Source organism: Parasteatoda tepidariorum, chromosome 4 (genome assembly GCF_043381705.1).
Source record: "Parasteatoda tepidariorum isolate YZ-2023 chromosome 4, CAS_Ptep_4.0, whole genome shotgun sequence".
Classification (NCBI taxonomy): domain Eukaryota; kingdom Metazoa; phylum Arthropoda; class Arachnida; order Araneae; family Theridiidae; genus Parasteatoda; species Parasteatoda tepidariorum.
Genome location: NC_092207.1, coordinates 88,850,965 through 88,867,397, shown reverse-complemented (window position 1 = coordinate 88,867,397; position 16,433 = coordinate 88,850,965). Strand labels below are relative to the sequence as shown.

At 26.8% G+C, this 16,433-nt stretch overlaps 1 protein-coding gene across 2 annotated transcripts in view; it reads right to left on the bottom strand.

Annotated features, from left to right (window-relative positions):
* Positions 1-16,163, bottom strand: part of LOC107456457 (neuropilin and tolloid-like protein 2) — a 330,240-nt gene extending 314,077 nt beyond the window's left edge. The window contains exon 1 of one of the 2 annotated variants that reach the window (XM_043042842.2): positions 15,987-16,163. The gene's annotated coding sequence lies outside the window, so the exon portion shown is untranslated. Of the gene's footprint in view, positions 1-15,773 lie in introns of both variants that reach the window. The other variant, XM_071180165.1, reaches the window with a different exon arrangement.
* Between the last annotated feature and the right edge of the window lie 270 nt (positions 16,164-16,433).

Genomic DNA, 16,433 nt, shown 5'->3' with positions numbered 1-16,433 from the left:
AAATGTTATTATATTAGTTATTAACAATTTTTGACAGTCGTGCTCTTGTTACAATTGTCCCCACTTACGGGGTCAATTGTAACAGTTCATAAATTCAACTAAAACATAGTTAATTATACATATTATCATAGTTGTGATACATTTTTTATTGATCGAAATAGTAGTGATATTTTAAGAGTAAAAATAATAATGAGCAGAGACCTAAAAGGTTAAGCTTTTAACTTTAAAGGGTTACAAATTTTAATTTATGCTGTAAAAGGTGACAAATAAAATAATGCACATGCAACATAATATAAATGATATAGGAAACTATTGGTGGTTCTTAAAGAGTTAAGTAATGGTTTGTGAACATAAGGTTATTTATTTTCAGCTGTTACAATCGTCCCCAGGACGCCGTTTCAGCTTCATTTGTTAAAAACAATGCTAATTAATTAACAAAACTAATTTTTTTATTGAAATGTTAATTAAGGTGTCCACTTATATATTCGGTTAATAATATTTTTTTGGTTTAAGCAAAATTACTTTGTTACAATATATTATTCTAATACCAAAAAATTACTTAAGGAGCGTGAAAATATCTTTTGTGATCTTGAACTCTTTCAAAAGTACATAAAAATGGTAGCCAGCAGGGATGTACATGTAAATTTATTAAATACACCTTGTGCGCCACCTAGGAACCAAATCTAGAACCCGACACTCGAAATCTTAGATCTGTTACAATTGACCCCACTCTCCTCTATTCACACTAGTTTTTGCTTATTCATATTTTACGAAAAGATTCACCTAAATTTTGACGTATCACCGATTTAATACGCTGAATCGGGAAATAATGTAGACACTCTGTGCCACTGTCAGCTAATTTCATTTTTAAGATAAAACGTTTAAAAAATATTTAAAGAATTACAATTTATCGTTTTAAATTTCTGTAAATTAAAAAAATGTGTTTCTTTATTAAGCAAAAGAAAAAAAAAAGAACTACACATTTATGATTATAAGGAGTTTTTCTATAGCTATGTATGGTGTTACGATATATTTTAGTCACACAATTTGTGTTGTTTTCTAGCTTCTAGTAAATGACAAAGTAATAAAAAAAAATTATAATCCGATTCAAAATGTTTCTATATTTTGTTATGTTATGATACATTACCAAAAATAGCTGTAAATTCCCCCCAAAAATACATTTTTGGAAAAAAAATGTTTAATATAATATTTTTTTCCGTTCTTAATCTTTTACTCTCGCTCTGAAAAAACATAAAATTTTTTGCTGACTTTCTACATATATTTGACTATTTAAAGTTCTTAAGTATTTTGCATTCACATATAGCTCCACAAAATATTATATATTTACACAATTCTCTCAAATTGCATATTGAATATTAATCTCAAGATATTCATCAATCTATCAATATTCTATAATATTCTCCAGAGAAAGTAAAATATTTTCTAAAACAAGTAAAATGCCTACAACTGTTTAATCAAGTTCCATTAAAAAATTAATACTTAAAAACATAAAAATAAATGAAATAAGAAAATAATAAGTGGAATAATAAATAACAATTAATACTTAAAAAATTAAATAAATGAAATAAAATAACAGAGCCTACCCATTCTTACTTTTAAATATTAATATTCTGTAAAATGATTAATAAAACTAAATAATTAGTAAAATTAAATAATTATTGAATAGTAATTAAACTAAATAATTAATAAATTGAATAATTAGTAAATTATATAAATAATTATAGAAAATTTTATTTGTGTACTTCTGTTAGTTTTCTCCAATTTACGTATCATTTAGTAAAATACAATCTACATAATTGTCACAGATTGCATATAGAAAACTATCTAAAAAATATTCACCAATAAATCAATATTCCATAATGGACAGATTAAACTCCTTTCCAAAATAAATAAAATAATAAATAAATCGATAAATAATAGTTAAAAAAATAATTTTATAAGTAATGATACATTACTAATTCAATAAAATAGCAGATAAAATCCATTCCGTTTCTCATAATTTTAGTATGTATCAAAACAACAATTAAACACTGAAAATATTAATAAAATAAAGTAAATAAATTTCATTAGTAATTTTATAAAATTAAAATTAATAAAATATTTTATGTATTACTAATATATATATATATATATATATATAGATATNATTGTTACATAAATTGAAACCTTCATTAAGTGTTGTGAGTCTGCCACACAAATATCTCCTTTACGGCATCGAAACAATTCCAGTCATGCAATTTATTTTAATCCTCAAAGTAGGCGCTAATGAAGCGTGCTCAGATCTGCTCAATTTATTCCGTCTCATTTCATTATGAATCTCAGTGCTTTTGAATAAGTCCCAGAAACCTTTCCATTAGATTACATCAATCGATATTTCAACTACATTTCTGTAATATATCTGAATATGGGTAGATCCAGAAATGGTGTTGTTTCTTTCAAAAGAGAAAAGAAAAGTAAAAGAAAGTATTAAAGAGTATTTGTATCACCGAAATTAGCTATTGTCGACCTTACAAGTCAATGTAAACAATCACTGTAAAATATCCAGGATCAAATTATGCTAAAAAGTATCTACATCCACTCCGTAAAATACATTTTTACCGAAACCTGTTATAGAACAAAAAACTGACATACCAAAATTTATAATATTTTACTTAAAATGGAGATTTTGCGTTAAAATGGATTTTCCGGAAGTACTCTTACTTTACATCGTAATCTTATTCTGTCCTTTTCTCACAGTACAGTTGCTTTTATTTCTCAAGTATATGCTAGATCTGATATGATATTAATCAATATTTAAATATTGATTCAATATTTTAATATTCAATTTGGATAGATCAGGAAAAAAATCATTGCCAAAAAATACCAGCAGGTGCGGGGAAAATAACCGGTATTCTCTTCCCTATTATATTTCAGGATTAAAAATCTTTACCGACCGGCCTGTGTAGGGGTTAGGGAACTGCACTTGCATCAGAAAGGTTCTAGGTTCGAATCGCGGGCAAAGCATGGATGTTCTTTCCTTCTCTGTACTATCTGTCCTTACTGGGGGAGCAACGTTGGCCCATCAAATATGGTGTCTCTGAAAGAGTGGCCAACAAATCTGCCCTTCAGATGCCTGTATGGTGCCCAGGTGGGTCATTCTAAAACGTGGGCATTGGAAAAAAAATCTTTACCTGGTATTCCTTACACTAATGTTGTCATTTAAGCAAAGTGTCATTGCATGGTATTTTCTATTTCTGTCATGGTATTTTTTAATGTAAACTGCCACTGTCCGGTCTACACATGATCGGTATACCCTACACCAATGATTTTTGTTAAAGTTAAATGTCATTACCCATTATTCTGTACACTGGCATATTTAAGGGTAAGTGCCACTGCCCGGTGCATATTTGCCCGGTATTTTTATTAATGATATTTTCTTAATCTATTCTAATCGGATATTAGAATATCGAATGTATATTTAAGCCATAATAATAAATTAATATTGTTGTTATTGTTGTCTTATGCCATAGGTCAATATTGACAACTCTATTTTAAGTCAAAGGGGTGTGCTTCTTTTTGTTTTTCGGTGGTGCCCTCTACTGCCAAGAATTTGAGCTCTGCCACATACCTATATCACAGCCCGTTTTACAAAGAGGACACAATCATGCACCATCCAACTATCCGCAAATCGTACTTCTGACCTGAGCCAGAGCATGATCAATGTCTAATCCAGTACCCCCAAAGGTATTCATTTTTTATGGGAGGTTGGAGGACTTGTGACCCTGACAGATTTAACACGCTCTTGTAACCATTTTGCACACAGGGTGTCTGCGGCCGGCGGGAATCGAACTTATCCCGGGTTATCCCGGCCCAATTACTTAACATTAAATCGGACTTTTATTCATTCATCAATGTTGGCTAAGTGATTCTTGGACTACTATGTGACTCTGGGACTAAGTGATTCCTGGCATTATCCGGTCAACGTCGAATTTCCCCTGATTTCAGACTTTCACTGTTATATATTTTTTACGTAATTTTTTCATAAAAAAATGTTTGTTTTTTCTTCCTCTTGACCTCTCAGTTTGAAGAAGCTGAGAAAATGGAAGTTTGAGATCAAAACCAGCTGTGTTTGATTTCAGAAATATATCGGAAAAGATAAAAAGTTTCTGGCTTTCGTAAGTTTAAGTTATGATGAGTAACTAGTATTTTTTAAAAACAACGCTTCATAATTACTTGTTTTTTTTTATGAACAAGATTCTAAAATTCTTGGGGAAGCTCCCGAATAATCATTAAAGAAATGATAATTTTTTTTACAATATCAAGCAAAATAATATGATAGTGCAACGAGCTTTCAAAAAATGAAATGGAATTTTCTTCGTTAAAATTATCTTTGTTGCTCCTTACACTATTGCTGTAATGCATTTTGCTGTGACATTGATATAATATTAGAAAGCACGTGTTTCCATTATTACCAAGTGAGTTGAAAATTAGGCAATAATCAATTATTTTTTAATTGATTTATTTAAAAAAAAATTTTTTTTAAATTCTTGTATTCATTTTATACTTTTTGAACAATATCAATATTTTTTATTGATTTTATGAATTCTTTGCTCGTTTTCTTTCTTTGTAATATTAAGGATTTTACACGGAGAAAAAACTCTTTCAAAATCACCATACTTGTAAAGACATTTCTGGTTAAGGAAACCACATTCTAAGAATTAAACTAAAATACACGGTATTTTAACCATTGATATGATAGTTTTACTGTTCGCTGCTATTACGGTTTACTGGTATAATTCTTTTTACAATGCATTTAGTAACAAACAAAAATCGAAAACGCAAATGTAACCAAATAAATGGTTTATATGCTATGCTCTGAAGTATCACAATGAAATTAGCAAAATGGTCTACAGAACTATCAATCAGTTTATTATTGATTTGATAAATTTGGCATTTTGATGTCTTTGCGTCTATCCAAATAGAAGGGTGGTACTTTGCTTATATTTCTACGGTTTATTTAAAATTGTCATTTATTTAAAAGGCTTACAGTAGTTACAGTGTTGAGTATTTTTTATTCTAATGTAATTTCTCAATTATAACAAGGGTTAAAGGGAATGCTTGGTTAAAATGTTCAAATATTTAATTCAAATGTTTTAAACATACTAAACTCAGATATATCATACTATTGTGAATGTCTTATCCATCTTTTATGGGGATCTTATCTTGTCGAATTGAGGAAAAGATAGCACAAGTTAGAAATAAACATTACAAAGGAACATCTACTGTTATTGTGAGATTTGAGCCTTTGTGTATAAGCTCCCTCTTGCCAAATTTTGTAATGATCAACCAAATCTGCGTATGTGTGCTTGACAATAAATTAATATATATAAATTAATCAATGCACCCAGGATTGCGATTGGATTTGGATCCCCAAACCTCTACACTTTTGGTTGCTTGGACAGCTCTCATACGCAACGGTTAAGGTATTGGTTTAGTGTAAGGCTCCTATACTATGAGAGCTGAACTATTCGCCACGTTGGAGCAGACAAGTTCGCAAGCTACGTTATGTTAGTATTAGCGTGAGAGTTTGAAAGCTGTTGAGATACCTAAAATCATTGATATGTGTGGTTGTGCTGCTATAAATTGTACAAACAGTTCAAAAAAGGCTTTTGAATGTTCAGATTTCCTTCAAATTTGAAGGAAAGAAGAAATGGGTTATAAATTGCAGAAGATACAACTGGTAGCCTGGAAGTGGAGCTCGCTTATGAGAGGTAAATACTAATTTATTTAAAATTTATTAGATTTATTTACTTATGTATGTAGTATCTATGTATGTAGTATACATTAGTAGTATGTAGTATACATTTCGAATTAATTATAATGATTATAAAAGTATACTTAAAAATAATTCAAGTCAAAACATGACTTTTTCTATTTCAATTTCGTAAAAAGAAATTGGAAAAGCCCAGATCTAACAGAAATATAAAATTTAGTACCAAATTTACTTTGAAATAATTTATAAAAAAACTGATGTAATTGGCATGCATCAAATACACAGTTCTTTTATTTAAAAATTTTAACCGGTAATAAAATTTGTATAAGCAGTGGAGTTTTCGAAAAGCAATGTTAATTGATACAAGCTTTTCTTTACTGATTATCCTACAGTTGAGGTTAACGTCTTTTGTAGCGATAAGTTGCCAAATCTTGTAACTCTTCATTATTGCTAGAAACGCTTTTGATCCGAAATGGATGATAAGTCGGCTTCTCTAATTCAGGGGCTCTAGTTTAGTGTAGCCTTTATCAGGCATTTAAACATTTACAAATGCTCATTTTATATAGTTTTAAATGCTGCTAGATGTTAAATTACAGCTTACATAAAAAAAATAACCCTAGCGAAACAAAGTTATCAAGCGTTTTACATAAAACAAACGTTATCAAAATGAACATTTTTGCGTCATCTCAAACTATTTTAGCATTGTTAAAACTGCCTGCTTTTGCTTAAAATTAACTAATTTTACCGCATTTGCTACCAACCACACGGTAATTAAAACCAAATTTTAATTGATAATTTTATCAAAACGTCATTACCAAAGCGCTATGATAAATATTGCATTTTCTTTGGTTTCCTACAGAGCCAGAAACACGGTAAATTTGACCATATTCTAGTAGTTTTGACCTTTTCTTAGTGTATGTTCTAAGAAGCTTCATGCTCAAATTATAAAATAACAATTTTAAACCATATTCATTTAACATATAATCATTTTAAACTTTCTTAAATTTTCATATTTTATCCCATTATTACTTTTATAGCAATTTTTTTAAAAAATATTTTTCCATTATTATAAACTCTTAGCTCTTCGTTTTGTTTGCTGCTTGATTTCGACTATGTTTTTTTAGTCTCCTACTCCTACAGTCTCCTACTCCTTTAGTCTCTACTCTTTATTGAATTATTTCAGTTTTTAACATTTCTTTTAGTGCTAACTAACTAAGTTATTATTATAATTCCATTGTATTATTTCTAACACTAAGCAGAACTAAAATATATACCACCCAAATGACTAACGATTTTCAAAAGTCCAACAGCTATAATTATCACCATGTATTAATCTCTGATCCTCCCATTTGATGCATGAAGAGCTAAATAAACTATACATAAAATATTAATAAAGAATATAGATTTCTTATTCCTTGAAAGAGGCATTTTAAATATGCTATTGGCTTCTTTCCAGATATTTAAGCTCAGTTACTGTCTAATATATTTTGCTCGCATTCAATGTTTTATTTCTCTACTATGAAGTAATTAGCTATATTTCTGGTTAAACATTTATGTATTAAAATTAAACAGATTGCATAAAAAGTAAATTTTTGATTCAGTACATTAACTGTACAGAGTTTTATATAACGTAAATAATTTTAAGCATTAATATTTAATAATTAAAAACACGAAATAAATTTATTTTATGATTGAATGTTATTAACGGATACGATTTCCTTGGCATCAAAATATTATGGGTGATGATAATAAATTGCAACTCGGGATACGAACGCTTATATAAATAGAAATTGAAAAAAATAGAATTATGAACCTAAAATTAAAATAATTTATGCACATATTTTACAAATACCCTTTTTTTAAAACAAAGATTTTAATAATGGATTTTTAGTTAGTATTCCAGCTGTTCTATGCTTCTTTTTTTAATCACTAAATATTTTCCTGTTTTAAATTTTTCCTGATTTTCCTTATTTAATGAATATCGAAAAAACTTTGCAAAGACTTAGCACCAACTATAACATAAAATACTCATAACAAACACAACTATTCTTAATTCATTTTGAAGTACTTATTTCACCTGAGTTATTCGTTTTACAGCCACTTGATTATCCCATTTTGTTTTTAAAAAAAAGTTTTTATCAATTGTAGATAAAGAAATAATTACTAGAATCGTATGGCATTAATCAAAAAGAGAATATAAGTTTTATCAGCTGCGCATGAGATGCAAGTGCATAGAACAAATATTATAAGATTAAAAAAAAGAATATTTTAAATAAAAATTAAGAAAAGTTGTTAAAAATTAAAAAAAAAAATGTATTGAAAATTAGAAAAATTAACAAGGAAAAGACATAATCTCATCATCAGCTCAGTCTACTACATCCGCAATAATATTACAATAGAAATATAACAGAATGAGAATATTATAATGATAATTGCATTGAGTACAAAATAGAATATAACAAACGGAGAATATTATAATAATTATTTTATTGATATATTTTGCTTTGACTGTATTAATGCATTATTAGAAAGCACTATTTTTGTGGGTATAGACGTGTGAGCTAATAACGAAAATATATCTTTTTGCTGTTAATTTTTCTAATTCCTAATCATTTTTTTAAAAATTTGTAATATTTTTTCTTCTTTTCTTGTTCGAAATACTTTTTTGTTTGTTTGTTTGTTTCTTTTCCTTTTGTTTTTCCTTTTATTATAGATTCTATGCACTTGCAGTACATGTGCAGTATAAAACCTTATAATTCTCGAAATTTTTCTCGAACAGGATAGAATGAAAAAAAGAGTGCTTTTAAAGAATTATTATATAGATTGGTAGATATATATTATAAACTTTATTCAAATAGTGATAAACATTTGTATCACAAAACTTATTTAAACACTAATTCGTTGAAAATACATATCCTTTTTCAAGGAAGAAAATAATAAAATAAAATAAAAATCATCTGAAAAAACTGAATTTTTTTTATTTATACTCCCTTTTCCTATTTTTTATATCAATTTAGATTTCATCCATCCTTATTTTTCAGTTTTTGTATGAGACAGAACTATTTTTTATGTTTGTTACGTGGATTTTCTTTAAGAGTATTTTTATTATGATGTACTAGTTCCGTAAAAAAATTATTTCTGACTTTTTTTGTATCTAACTTACAATATCTTCAAATTAATTTATAACTAAATATCTAAAATTATTGAAAAATAACTATTATATTTTATAAATATTTTTTTATTAAATTACTCTGTTATTATTTTACTAATTCTTTTAAATACTATAATCTTAATCTATTTTAAATAAATCTAATTTTAAATTTAGGTAAACTTTTTCAGTGTATAACTCAGCATATTCAAAAAATATTTTTTAGATGTTTTTTTATTTCTTGTTAATATAATATTTAAATTGTCATTTTAGAATATATTTGCAGTTACGTAAACAGAAACATAAAATGTCTATAAAGTTTTTTTTTGTTAAAGTATCCGGAACTTCTCAATTTGTCCAGATATTGTAATGCTATTTTAACGAATTTGCATTGGTGAAATTATTCTATTCTGTATAATAACGTCTAAATAAAGGCTAAAAGTTTACGGAAAAAAATCGAAAGAATTTTAATTTTTATAAAATACATTTCAAAAAGTAAATGATCAAAACAACCGTACTATTTTTCATTGTACTATGAATAAAACATAAAAGCATTTTGGTCGATTTGCTTAGTTAAAAATAATACATATCTCAACTTAAAATTTATTTTGCAAAATTTACTTTCCAATGCAACTAAATACAATGGGATCTCAAGCCAATTTTTAATAATTTTTTAAAAAGAAAAAAGAAAGTGATTGAACATTTTCCTACCTAAACGAATAAATGTGAAGTAAAATACTAATTTGCGATTTTATTTATTTGATTATTTCGAATTTAAACAAGTATGTGTTTTACATACGTTTTATTCCCTTAGATCGTGCGTTTATAATATTTATTCAAATAATTTTTTATGACGAATTTACAATAAAGGGAAAGTAATAACTACTATTGCATCTAATTATTGCAGGCAATTACTTTTTAATGCAACCGAATACAATAGAATCTCAAACCACCTTTAAATTTCTTTGTGGAATTAAAACATTTTATAGAACTTACCGAATCAAAAGATATATATTTTAAGACACATTTTTAAGTATATTAATTATCTATTTAATTATCTCGTTTTTCATGAATGAAATATGTTTCAAAACTGTGAAAATTTCCCGATCAAACTACGATAAAGTACTGGCATTCAGGGTCACACTACTTTTCACCGTAAAATCCATTTTTACAAGAACATATTACGGAACAAAAAATCTTGAATACCGAAATTTTTATAGTAATAATTACCCTTAAATCATTGAATCACTAAAATTAGATATACATTACTGTAAAATTCGAAGTATAATAAATGGTAAAAATGGATTTTGTGGTAAAAGGGATTTTCTGGATGATGCACCCAAAGGGAATTTCTGGATGATGCACCCAAAGGGATTTTCTGGATGATGCACTTAAAGTGCATTATCCAGATCGGCTTAATTCAGTATTTTTTTCCGGAATTACAGTATTTACTTAATACACTAATTTTAGCCGGAATTATTTACAATGTATGATGCTTTAATTAGAACACGTTTTTGTCATATTTATTTAAAAACTGATTCACGACAAATTTACAAAAAAATGGAACATAATAATAATTGCTACATATGTTATGATGGAGTTTATTTGAACTCGTAATTGACATTTCATTCGAAATATTCAATGAAATATTATTCTCATGATTTCTAATTATCAATTACAATCAATATAATACAGAATGTTTAGCAATCACTGGCTGTTATAGATAAATATATTTCGAAAATATTTCTGAAGATTAAATTGGAATGAAATAATATCATAAGAGGGTTGGTAAATAGGATTTAGTGTGCATTAAAAGTATAGATTTTTACTACACTGCTTTTATAATTCGTGGTAAATACTCAGGATATTTAATCACTTCCTATGCTAAAAATGCTTACGTATTTATGAATTTAGAAGAAAAATCTGTGTTCATGCTTTTCTTTAAAGCTTTATAAAATATTGCATATTTAAAATACAAATAAGTTTTGATTCGTTTCTCAAAATTTGGTTTATTATTTGTGAAGCCGAAAAGTGTATTCAATTCATAAAAGCGATAAATTTCGATTTCACAAAATGACCCGTGTTTTGCATTTGCTCTTTTATGATTAAACATATTTCCTATAAGTCGAGTAATTTCTTGCATATAATTTCTTTCAAAGGTTCTAAAAATGTGTTTACAGGGTTAGGGTGGTGATATAAAAACATTATGAACACACTCAAAACACCTGATATTTTTTTAATTTCTATAATTACAAAATGTAGTCAAAATTTTGTAAATTATACTATATTTATTTTACTGTCTAAAAGAAGATGCTTTTCTTTAGAAAAAGATTATAAAATTTATATGGAAGGAACTTTCAATTAAGTATTTTAAACGTAGATTATTAGAATTTATGTAAAGTTTTAAGTGACTTGATGTAAAAATGCATATTTTTTTACTATTATTAAAACAGATACTATTATAAAGGATAATACATAAAAGCAATGCGTTCTAAGTATATAGCAATTTAAATTATACAAAAATCAATTGTAAAAAGAATAATAATAAACAAAAATATCTGAAATGATTTCTAAACTAATATAAATTGTATTAATTACTTTGTATTTCATTTGTTTAATATACTTTTAAAGAGAATCCGCGTTCGGCTGGCCACCTGAGCGGAACATTTGCTCCTGCACCCCAGAGCCCAAGGTCAAGAAAACTGAGATGGGCACAGTAGGCTTTGGCCCTCTATGGGCTGTCGCGCAACTGAGTTTAGTTTTATTAAATAGAATAACTCTAAAATATTTCATGAAACCTATAAGCTTAATTTGGCTATTTTGTCCAAAATCTGTGAAGTATATATACCATATAAATTGCTATCTTTTTGTCCATACAATGAGAAAGAAATATGGTGATCAAAATTATCAGAATGTGGGAAAATTTACTGTGTTGTTTCTAGCCCAATGGAGCACTAAAACATTCGGTAATTTTTACCAGTTTCAAACATTCGGTAATTTTTACCAGTGCTTCGGTAATGATCTTGATAAAATATCTAATACGGTTTTATAATATGAGATAAAAATTGGTAAATGTGGTAAAATTTATTATTTTATCATGGTATCTTAGAGCATAGTATAATGACCAATTATTCGCTTAAATTTATCTTTCAGTTTTCGTTTCAATTTCTTCTTAAATTAGTATATGGAAATAATAATTTTGAAAACTAGAATTTCTGGTAAATCCTTATCATATGAACTAGAAATTTACCAAATAAATGGTTTAAATATTGTATATTTTGGCTCCATTATCTCGAATTATATATATATTTTTTTAACCAGAAATGTCATTACCGTACTGTACTATTCTCCGTATATAAAGTGCTCTTTAAGTAACTGTTTGCAATTTATACTCAGGTGGGTAAATATATTATGTAGTACGATATGAATTACGCTAGTTTTAACTTCGAAGCTATATATTGTTTTATAATCAGTTAAGTAGTTAAGTAAATATTATATAATTTTCATTTATCCAATTTTCCATATGAAGTTCTTCATGATCATTAGTGATTCTATAATCATAATTTAGTGAATAAACTATAAATGTAACATAGGAATCTTCTAATGTTTAATTTCCATTTTTTTTGCACCTTACTTCACAAGTATTATTGCTAGATTGCTATTCCATAATCCAAATAATATTTTGGATAAATAATTTTTCGTTATTCCATAATTAGTTAATTATTAAAATAATAAAGTAATACATGACTCTTATAACGTTTAACTTCCAAGTTGATTAATGATAGCAGCAGTAGAATCTCATAATTAAAAGTTGTGTTTCAAGGTTTTTGTATATTCAAGATTTTTTGGATTAGACAGGGAGCTTAAAAATCAAAGAGTAATACTAATAAGTTGATGTTTTAATTTTGTTTCTAGTTACAGAATCTAATTTAAAGGATACAAAATTGATTTTTGCTTTTCATTGGTATTTATAGATAAGAAAACATTTTAGTTTTTTCTAATAAAAGAAACATAGCTTTAAAAATTGACAAATTTTATTCTACATGTTTCGAAAGTCACATAAGATGATTATATTTCAAAAAGATAATTTATTGAAATATTTAGTAAACTAGCATTTTAAGATCGAATTACATTTTTATTCAGTGTAAGAGTAAGGTTTCAATTTTTTCTAAAAAAAAACTATTGTTTAATTATTGCTAAAACATTTTTAACTGTTATTGAAATAGTATAATTTGTTACGAATATTTCTAATAGTTTGCATCAAAAATTTCAATGATTTGAATATTATGATGTAAACGTGTATGGGATTTCAATCGGCCTTATATTAGTTTAATAAATTAATTTATGAGACTAATAAAGTTTATCAAATTTGTTACTGCTATTAATATTTTTTAAATTGGTTTAATCCACAAAAAATAATAATTATTAAAATTATATTATACACTTCAAAAAGGATATAAGTCATTTTCAAAATAATTGATAAGATCAATTACAAAGAAATCCGTCATTCTAAGAAAAATGTACTCCCTCGTCATAAAAGATAATATTTTCCTCAAAACTCATTGATTTGTTGAGAATTTCTTACTTTGTCAGAATTTTAAAATGACGAATACCCTGGGATTTTATTTAAAATCATAAGATTCAGATGAAATTTTAGTTGGGTAAATTATTAGCTGCAAATCAACACTCTGAGTGAGAAAAGAAAGATAATTTTTAAAAATGTACAGTGCGCTAAATAAAAATCGGACCACCCTTAATAACGTTTGATCTAATGATCGGATCTTCATGTTCTATGACTAATTCGTAATGATTTGAGGGATTGACCTTAAATATCCTGCTTTATGAGTGGAGGTGACATTTTAAGTTACGAAATCAGGCACAAAACTGTTTATTTTTTTTTAAAAAATCATACCTTTGTTTTTGACGGGTTCAGATTTCTGACCCCAAAAATATAGGGGACTGACCGTAATCTGAGAAATATGGTCCCAATAGTTTGATCAGGAGAGTGATCAGAAGTTTGGACTTCTCAAAGTTAACTTTACCTTTTGCAAATTTCGCTAGTTCTCTAGAAATTTTTAAGCGAATCGAAACATTTTTGCACGCAATTATAAATGTTCATTTATCTAAAAATACCATGCAGAAGATAGCTTTAAAAACATCTATAATTTTTCATTATATTTTTTTATAATAGTCGAAAAAATTGTTAGCTACTTACGGTTAGGTACTTAAGGTATTGTATACGAAATTGTAAGATATATAGTTATTTATATCATTCAAAAGAACATAATTTTACGTGGCAAAATACAAAATTTGAATGACATAATTCGAATAGTTCCTGAGAATTGGAATTTTTATAATATGACTTCTTTGAAATTCGATTTCTCATGAACTATTCGAACGATTTCACTAAATTTTTTTATTTTGCCATGTAAAATAATGTCTTTTAAAATGATGCAAAGAATTGTATACGTTACAAATCAGTTTTTTACTATTATTAAATGAAATAATAAGAAATTAAGAGTTATTTTTTGCCTATTTTTTGCTAAATTTATAAAAAGTTATTTTTTTGTCTAAAGTTATCTTTGGATAAATAGACCTTATTTTTGGATAAATAGACTTAATAATAAATTCAATTCACTTAAAAAGTTCTCGAGATGTGTCGAAATACTTATTGATATCTCTCTCCTGGACCAAACTATTTCCCAGGTTGCGGTTACAGCCTATATTGTTTTGGTCAGTAATCAGTAATTCGTCAAAAAAGGGCATGTTTTTTCAGAGAAAGAGCATTTTAGTGCATGATTTTATAAATTAAATTATCGTCTGCTCTAATTAATTAGCATATTTGAGGGAGGCAAGCCCCTCGGACTATTAAGATTGAGTCCTAGAAAGTGAAAATCCGATCATTAGATCAAAAATTAGATAGGGTGGTCCATTTTTTATTTTGCGCACTGTACAAACAAAGGAGCATAATATTTTATTTCCAACTAATCTAAAAACTTTGTTTTTAAGTCTATAATTTCCATTCCTTTTTCTGAAGAGCTAATTATGAAAGAAGAAACAGTTTTTTAAAAATATATTTGTTTCGCACAACTTTTATTAAATACTTCATTCAATACTAATTTAATTATCTACATTCAATTAATTACTGTACTTTTGTCATTTTTTTAATAATTATCATTTATGTTATTTTAGATTTAATGCAAAAAAAAGCAATAATAATTTTTAATAATCATATTTAATTGCAATGCTAATTTAATAACTTATATTATGTTACTTAATCTACTTCAGTCATTATTTAAAGTTATTAATTCATATTTAACGATGTTTCACAATGTTTCTAGTTTGTAATAGTTTTAATTTATCAACATAATGACTATATATACAAGATGTTTAAAATATTAAATTGTTTACAACAAGAGAAAAAAAAATTATTGAAAAATTAGCAAATACATCTACTTAAAATTTAGTTATATAGCTTAAAAGATTTTTATATTATTTAATCGATACATAATGCAACGTAACAACTGTTTACAAATATATCAAAAACTATATATTTTAAAAAGAATCATATTGTTCATTTCTTTAAAAAATAATTATTGTTTTTAATCAAACAAATTCGTAAAATATTTCGAAATGAATCTAATTTAAACTCCTCAATATAAACTGAGCTATTGCTAAAGTTTATTAAAAGTACACTGTTTAATATTATTCAATAGCCTCAAAGTTTTAAACAAGAGATCGGTATTATAAGTTTTAATTTAATCTAAATTTAAAAATTTAATATGATTTTAATTAATGCTTCTGAAGAAAATAAACTAAATTAGAACTATGAAATCAAAATGATAAACTTACTTTTAGAACGTGTTTGTTTTGTTTCAATTATTCCATCATTTATATTCATTTATGTCTGTCCAATTAAAGTTTCCAATTTTTGTAACATATATATGTGCTCTCTTTATTTTAATTTTCAAGTCCCAAATATTTATCAAATGTATTATTTCACTCTAAATTTTTAAAGTTTTGTTGTGAATAAAAACATGCAATTCACATGCTAATTGTACTCACACTCAGTATTACTGCATGACGAGCGGTATTTCCCCATCCATTCTTTCGAAGGATGGAATAGGCGCCCAAAAACGAACACAGATCATCCGGGATCTTACTAGAGCAAGCCTCCGCACAACGCTCACTGCGCAACCCACGGAAGGATGTTCCTCATCCCCTCTATCACCATCCAATAGTGGCGACCCCTGGCGGGTTCCATCCTTGGGAGTGGTTTCCAAAAAGAATGAATGGTCATCTCACTGCGGATTTTTACCGAATTTAATCCGGAGCGTTCGTTCACTTCTTACGACAATAGGCGTTGCTTAATCTTCATCATAAGTCTAGTTCTACGATAATTTTTTTAAAATTAATAGCAAATTCAAATAAAATTTATCAATTGAAAGTAGTTTGTTTTTTATGATAATAGGCAGTTCTTCCTATCATTTAATAATTTCTCTTAAAAAATCT